General features: G+C 43.9%; 1 protein-coding gene across 1 annotated transcript in view; it reads left to right on the top strand.

Moving 5' to 3' along the window:
* The first annotated feature begins 3,069 nt into the window (after positions 1–3,069).
* QSER1 (glutamine and serine rich 1) overlaps positions 3,070–8,376 on the top strand; it is an 80,458-nt gene continuing 75,151 nt past the window's right edge. Inside the window, exon 1 of the mRNA XM_012649658.1 lies at positions 3,070–3,208. The gene's annotated coding sequence lies outside the window, so the exon portion shown is untranslated. The remainder of the gene's footprint in view (positions 3,209–8,376) is intronic.

Genomic DNA, 8,376 nt, shown 5'->3' with positions numbered 1-8,376 from the left:
CGGATCATGGTTGTGTTTGCCTGTAGTCCCAGCTATTCAAGAGACTGAGGCAGGAGGATCACTTGAGCCCAAAATTCAAGGCTGCAGTGAGCTATGATTGCGTCGTTGCATGCCAGCCTGGGTGACAGAGTGAGACCCTGTCTCTAAATAAATAAAGTAGCATCTGTATTTATTCATCCAATAAACATATTTTTAGAGCCTAACATAGTACCAGGGATAACACTAAGTGCTGAGCATACAAGGATGAATTAAATACAACCCCCGCCTTTATGGAACTCATGATCTATGAGGGAAAGAGGCAGACACACAATCGTTAAGCAATACGATAACGTCAAATATAATAGAAATTGGTATAAAGCACCATAGGACAATTGAAAAGGAAGCAACTGATTTTGCCTGGGGGAGTTGGGGAAATGTCATGGAAAATGTTTTATTTGGATCTTAAATGATGAGTAGTAGTTCCACAGGCAAAGAACGAAATGGACGTTTTTATTTAAAACAACAACAATACTCATTCTAGACTTTTGACACTGCCTAGATCAGACTTGAAGCAGCTTGCTTGGGAATCATCTGAAAGAGATCGTGAAAAATTAGCAGACTTGGGAGTATATTTTCAGTAGTGAAGAAGACATTCTTTAGATAGTATCATCAATTGTACGAAATTTTAAAAAGATTTATTTACATATATCAAACCATCACACTGTACCCCATAAATGTATACATTATTTGTAAATTAAAATAATAATAACAAAAGATTTAATGATGCTATTTGTAGACATGTAACATTTGGAAATACATGTACCTGTACTGATTTAGGCGAAACTAAGGAAATTTCATTTAACAAAAAAAGGAACATATGGTGACAAAGGAATATTATTTAAAAATACCAAAATTTTCCTCTAATTATCTTTTCTGATTTATGTGACATAAACAAACTACATAATGGTGTGAGGGATTATAAAGGTTTTATTGCCACTTGTTTGGTATTGCCTGCAAAAGTCACTCTGAGTACCAGTTGTGGGTATCTCAAACCAAGTGTCATAAAATATTTATAGCATGGCACTCCATTTCCTACACTTTTCATAGAGACAAAACTGTAGTGCTCACAAAAGTGCTTATAAACATAATAGCTAGTTGTGAAAACTTGCTTTATTTAGATTCCAGATTTCCAGTCTGCAGGAAGAAAAATAAATGTTGTAATGAAGATTTATATTACTTCTCTGCAGGATCTCAGATTATTTGGCGAATTCCTTCCCCAAAGCAAATCACTTTTCAAAGATATCCTCAGTAAATGCATTCTGTAATTAACATAAAATTGGCAAGGTCACTTGTGCCTCCACGTTTTAATTCATTTGTAAATAAGGACTACTCACTTCCTTGCTTCCCCACCCGGGGACCAGGCTCCAAGCATCACAGGTGCAGGAAGACTTACAAAAAGGAATGAATAGGAACAAAAGGATGTAGGCGCCTGGAGGAAAACAGGATCTCCCAGAACAAAATTAATCTCGGAAGGAATAGCAGATCCAACACCAGGTATTATCGAAGTTTAAACTTTTTAAACGGTCGTCGGAGATAGTGTATCAAGTTTATTAGGTCTTCCACTACGCCTGATTTGTCAAAACCTTTATGTTTGGCTTATCTTGAGGGATAGATTTCTGTGCTAAGCACACAAAAGGTGTTAAACCAATATTGATTTTTAAAGGGAGGTAGTCATTAAGTATAAACTTTACTGTTATTTTAACTTTTAATTTATGGCTTAAGGACCAAACGATTTCTATCACCCCCTAATTTCACAACTCATGAGTTATTAGAAGATGCACAACTCTGATATGCAACAGAAGAACCTCAAATAGTCATTAAATTACTCCACATCAAACAGCTTGGAGATCAGATAGGAAATGTTTGGGTAGAGAGTCCTGCTGAAGTTCCAAGTCTCAATAGCGTGCATAGTGAGTTTAAACTTAAACTCATTGTAATTAAAGTCATCCAGATGGCAGTTGGATTAATCAATGAAGAGGCTGTATTTATTTTGGGATAGAAGATTCTGAAGTCTAGAGTGAGAAAATCCCCAAGGTGGGGGTGGAGACAGTTAATAAGAGCCCCTGGGAAAGGCTTTTTCAGCGAGGGCTGGAAAATAATACGTTTGAATTTGAATCTCTTTGAATATATATCTCCTCTAACATCAGGAAAAGGGTCCTCTAGCCCAGCAAGCTTTGGGCAGGAAGGGAGTAAACGGAACTGTAAAACAGCCTGCTCAGCTTTTCTGGTTGGGAGCACAGAGAAAGAAAGCGCAATCAGGGAACTGATGGGAGTCCCTCAAAATAACCCGAAGGGTCAAGTAATGAACTCCAGGCAAAGCGTTGACAAGGCTCCCCCTTTGCAGCACCCTAAGCTGGGTTTCCGCTCAATTTCCCCTCCTCAGCGCGGGGGGGATAGGCAGGCGCGGCCCATTCCCACCCGGGGCGCGGCGAGCACGGACAGCTCCCCTCGGAGATTCGGAGGGCGGGAAGTCCGCGGTTCGCAGGCTCCCGCTGGCGGGCGCCCCTCGTAGTCCTCGGAGCCAGCTGGGTCGGGCAAGCTTCGCGCCTCCTCTGCGCTGGCTGTCCCTCGTGAGGCAGCCGGTAGCAGCGGAAGCCTCGGGGCCGCCAGCCGGACCCGCGAGCTGGGAGCGCGGGGCGCAGAGGGGAGGCGGGGCGGAGGGGGCGGGAGGTGCATCCTGGGAAATCCACCAACATGGGGCGAAGCGGCGGCCGCCGCCGCAAGTCCCAGCAGCGGGTGCTGCCGCTTCCCTGACGCGCAACTGGGGCCTTGCCGCTCGCCACGGCCCGGGTTTCCGCGGCAGACTCGCCAGCGCGCCCTTCTCCCGCCTGCCCGCCGGGGCCATGTGAGGGGGAAGCTCCCTCCGCCGCTGCCGCCTCCTCCTCCTCTTCCTCCCCCCGCCCTGCGTACCCGTCCCCCTTACACAGGGCCCTAGAGGAGCCCCCACTGCTGCCCGCCCTCCCTACGCAACCCCCACGATGGACAGGAACTACGCGACCTCGGGCTTCACCGACCCGCCGCCGCCGCCCGTGCCCCCCGCCGCCCCCGCCGCCGCCGCCAGCGCGGCCGCACAACCCCCCGCCCCCGCCTGGGCCTACGAACCCCGAGCCTCAGCCGCAGCCGCCAGTAGCAGCTGCAGCAGCGGCAGCAGCCCCAGCCTCAAGGCCAGGTAGGGAGGGTGGGCGGCGGGGTCGCGACGGACCAGGAAAGGCCGGGGATGCGTTTGGGGCCTTCGCTTGGGTGCAGCGCCGCCCAGGGGTCTGGGCCGGGCGGGGAGCCCTCCGTTCGCCCTCGTCCCCCTTGGGAGAGGCGTCTGATGAGTCCTGTGGGATGGGTGGGGGCGCCCAGTGCAGGATTTGTGCCTGGGGCTGGTCGGGCACAGTGGGTGAAGGGAGAGCTGGGCGGGAGTCGTGGGGCTCCGTCACCTCCCGGGTCCTGGGATCTCACATGGTGAAGTTTGGGCTCTTGGCTGAACTCGGGATCAGGAAGACCCGGGACTGGCTCCGGGGGTCAAGGGGAGCGCCAAGAGGATCGCCGGAGAGTTTGGGGCAGTGACAATCTATTGTATTGGAACCTGGAGGCCGGCAATGTGGTCTTGGGGGCCCCTGCGCTTTGAGGTTTGGGGAGGCGGGAGAGGAAGAAACGCGGAGCCGCCTCTCTGACACTGGGGGACCCTGAGGGCTAGCTACAGAACCCCAGGGCGTGGGGCCAGAGAGGGGGCCCTGCAGGGCTCCAACGCTGCGCGGGGGCTGGGTGACATATGTTTGCAGAGGTGGCCAAGATTAATCTATTTCTCTTCCACGCGTTCAAAGTTGCTCTTGGGTTTCCTCGCCTTCTAACAACAGCAGGAAGTAAGGAATCTCTCTTTCTTCTGTGCCTTAAAGGTGACTGAGAGTTGGGAAGAAATGGGGGTTGGGGGGAATCAGTGAAGGCCGTAAAGGTTGAAAGAACCGAAGCATGCCCATCTTGGCTCTCCTGGGTTCATTATGTAGCGCGGGGTTCAAGAGTTCATCTTCCCTGCAGCATGACCCAGGGAATCTAAAATGTTGACTCCTACTTGATATTTAAGCTCGCGGGAAATGTGTAGTTGTGTGCCACACTGTGAAACGGTCCCATTTGAATGATAACGGGAAGGCGTGGTCTGGTTTGGAGGCTTGGTGAGCGGGGTGTTTTAAAGCCACCTCTCCCGAACAATACGGAATCTGGTAGGTGCAGCTTCTGATTACAAGGACCAGGGAATCCTGGGTTGCTAATGACTTCATCCTCGGCCTCCAACAGGAAGCTTCGTGGCTTTATGATCTCATCAGCTTTCTTCATTATTTTCACGACAGAAGTGAACTTTTTTTTACTTTATACATTAGTGTTCTAGGTTATCTTCTTTGTTTTTGTAAAAGTTCCACGTTCATGATTTGGAAAATATGTGCAAAGAGTAGCTGGTCTTTGTCTTAGATTGTACCTTGGGATGATTGTGAAAGAATGAGAAAAATTTGCTTCAAAAAGGGAAATAAGCTTTCTTAGAAAATTTTAGGCCCTTTGTTTACAAGACCTGGAAATTAAAATAATGTGATGTGCCAATTTGCCGCTAAATAATTAAATGCTGAAACCTTTTAGAAATAGCCATAATTTTGTATTGTATACAAGTAAGGAGTTTTATGAAAGATATTTGGCACTTCTTCCATTATTTCTTTTTAGTGGTAATTTGACTATCATTTTTCAAGCAGCTTTTGCATTGACTAGGATAATTTACAAATTCAAATTACTTTCTCTTCAGTGAACAGCATGGATAGGTATTTGTGCAACATTTTTTATGATTTAAATGAAAAATGTTTTATTAGGTAAATGAAACTGAAATGCTACCTAGTTATTTCTGTTATTTCTTTTAGCAGAATACTTCTGAGGCAAGAAACTAAAATCTACTTGTCATATTTTCCAAATTTATTTATCAAAGTAACACAGAATGACTTCCCAAACACATTTGAAAACAGTAAGTAGATTTACTTGGAGCACATAATCTAAAGGAGATTTATTTCTGTGTATTGGAAGTTATTGATTCTTAAATGCTATGCCCCCCCCTCCAACTGCTTTTACATTTTTTTTAAAAATAGAAAATGCAGGTCTGCTCCCCCTCCCCCACCAACCTGCTTTGTTAACATCTTATGTTAGGATCAGGCCATCTGTACAGGGCTGCACACACTTAATTGTACCTCATTTTATTCCTCAAACTGTGCAAATATTCTCTTTGATTTCAGTTATATCAAAAATACTGAATCTGAAATAATGCCCTGTAAGTCTTTAAATATTCTCTATTTCAGAAGCTTATTCACATTTTTAAACGCTTTTTCATAATTCATTTTTCAGTTGGATGTTTTTATTCCCTTTTGTGGCAGTTTCTTCTGAAGATGCAAATGAGTACCAGTTGTGATGAGTAATATAGATACTTGTTCATAAAGAATTAGCTTGTCTGTCACCTTGTTTCCTGTAACCTATTCAGAAGCTGACAGATGGTAATGACATTTAGTTGTTACTGCCATGGGCTCTAACATCCTACTTTATGCCTTTGCTTGGTCCTGAAACACAGCATTTTTATCAGTTGATGGGAAAGTGCATGGTAAACAAATTTTCATGAGTTTGAAACGGTACTTTTTGGAATACAATAGCTCCATCAGTTATTAGGTAGTTCTTTTGTTTTAAGAGTTGAAAAATAAAGAGTGGGAAACCCCAGCATTTTACGTTAAATAGGGCTTATAGAAAGATTTCTGAATATTTCTAAAATAGTACTTTCTGGGTACTTGGAAAGTTCAGGGATAAGAACTGGTCATATAAATAAATCTGCATTGACTTGTCCTCTTCTCAGTTAGTTTTAGGAACCAAATGAATGTGTCCTTTGCTGATCACCATGCAATTAGAAATACTTCTTGGGGGCTCAGTTTTGGGTGCTGTAAATACCTTTCTTTGCATGCTTTTGGAAATAAGATGGTCGTCAGAAATCTGCAGACCTGCTGCCTAGTTCTCCACCTAATGTTAATATCTCGTGCAGAACAGGAAGAGGCAGGCTGTTTCATCACAGAAATGATACATGTTGTGTTTGTATTTGAATATACACCAGAAAGTGACGAAATGGAAATATTTTGTATTTAAATAGATTTATACTTGCCTTTCTAACTTGAAAGTCGGGGTTGTGTGTGGTGTTTTGTTTTGTTTTGTTTTGCCACCAGTTTTTAGAATTCCTAATGAATACATTTTTTTTCTGATTATGATATTAATGTGTAATGAGTGTGATAGGTACTCCTCCAAAAAGACCAAAATAATGGTTAACTTCTTTAAAAATGGTCAGCTTCTTGATGAAGGACATTCGTTTGAATACATTTTGAATACATTTTAAATCTAGAGTTTCCCTCAAGGTTTTTGGGAAAAGACCTTGTAGATCATAATTTATGAAGAAGGAAAGTTATTTCAAACAAACTTCTGTTGTTAGAGTTCAGAAGGTTTTTTCTTGTAGAAACAATGTTGTAAGTAATAGTAGCTATCACTTGCCTCATGAGCAACTAATTTCTGCTAGCTATTGTTGTTCAGATACCCACATATTAATTAATCCTTACAGCTATCCTTTGAGGTAGGTATTCTTTTTATCTTCCTTTTATGGATGAGGAAACTGAGGCATAGAGCCATTAAGTAATAAACTTACAGCCACATAGCTAGCAGGTAGTAGAGCTGGGATTTAAACCTGGACGTTGTGGGTCTGGAGCCTACTTGTTCAAACACTGTACCGCACTGCTTCATAGTAAGATAATGTAATGCTGTAATCTATCTATATTATTGTTAAACGAGTTTTTGTGAGATGGCCTGGAAACCTAAGCATCATTAATATCCTTATTGCAGTGTTCTTTGTCACTGTTGACCATTTCCTAATTGAAATATAATTCCTTTTACTTCCATAGCCCTGCACTTTCCTGGTTTTCCTTCTGCCTCTCTGGCCCACTGCTTTTCCCTGTTCTTCACTAGTTTTTCTCTTTTTCTGTCTAATCTCTAATACACGTTATTATTTCCTCAAGGATTGGGATCGTTAATTTCTTGTCTGATCTGTGCTTTCTCCTGAGGACTTGCATCCATGCCCATGTTTTTAAATACTATTGTGATAGAAATGCCCATATGTGTGTCTTCAGCCAAGACCTCTTTTGAGCATTTAATCACATTTCCAGCTAACTTTTTGACCTTTTTTTTCCTCCCTCCCACCCCCGTTGCCCAGGCTGGAATGCAGTGGCTCTATCATAGCTCACTGCAGCCTCAAACTCTTGGGCTCAAGTGATCCTCCTGCCTTAGCCTCCTAAGTAGCTGGGACTGCAGGTGCACCACTGGCTAATTTTTCTTACTTTTTGTAGAGCTGAGGTCTCGATATTTTGCCCAGGCTGGTCTGAAACTCCTGGCCTCAAGTGATCCTCCTGCCTTGGCCTCCCAGAGTGCTGGGATAACAGGTGTGAGCCACCGCACCTGGCCCTCTTTGACCTTTTACTTGGACATATATGGTGCATTTAATAATGAGCTCATGCTTTCCCCATCCATCGCACCTCTGCTTCTCTAGTGAGGCCCATCTCAGTAAGTTGCACCTCTGTCTACCTAGTTACACAGGCCAGAAACCTGGGACTTGTGTGTGTTCGGGGTCCAAGCCCTGCTTTTGTATCTCTTAATTTTATCTTGAAACTCTACCTCTTTCTGTTTCCGCTGCTCCACACTGATCCAATCCACCATTATTTTATACTTGGACAACTGCAGTATCTTCCTAACTAGTCATCTTGAATCTTTTCTTTCCTCCCTTCAGTTCTTTCTCCTCATAGCATCCAGGGTGATTTTTAAAAACACAGATCTACCAGTTTGCTCGTGTTCTCCTTTGCTTAAAACTTTTGCATGGCTACTGCTACATCTTATAGTCTAGTTTAAAACAATCTGTAATGTGCCCTGTATGGCCTGGAGTTTACTGGCCCATTTTAAATTCCTTGGATCATCCTAAGTTCTTTCCTACTTTAAGGCCTTCATACATCATCTTACCTCCACCTAGATAACTCTCACACTATCCCACGTCCCTAACTTTTCAGAGTATCTCTTGATAGAAACATGCATCCTTCTAACCCCCACTCCCTTTTGCTTTGTGTATTGGTATATGTCTTTACAGTATATTTTAGTTTACTTTCATATTATTCTTAGAAATATATAGGCCGGGCGCGGTGGCTCACGCCTGTAATACTAGCACTCTGGGAGGCCGAGGCGGGCAGATCGTTTGAGCTCAGGAGTTCGAGACCAGCCTGAGCAAGAGTGAGACCCCGTCTCTACCAAAAATAGAAA

Source organism: Propithecus coquereli, unplaced genomic scaffold, assembly GCF_000956105.1.
Source record: "Propithecus coquereli isolate 6110/MARCELLA unplaced genomic scaffold, Pcoq_1.0 Scaffold30, whole genome shotgun sequence".
Classification (NCBI taxonomy): Eukaryota; Metazoa; Chordata; class Mammalia; order Primates; family Indriidae; genus Propithecus; species Propithecus coquereli.
This window is presented reverse-complemented; position numbering and strand designations above follow the sequence as displayed.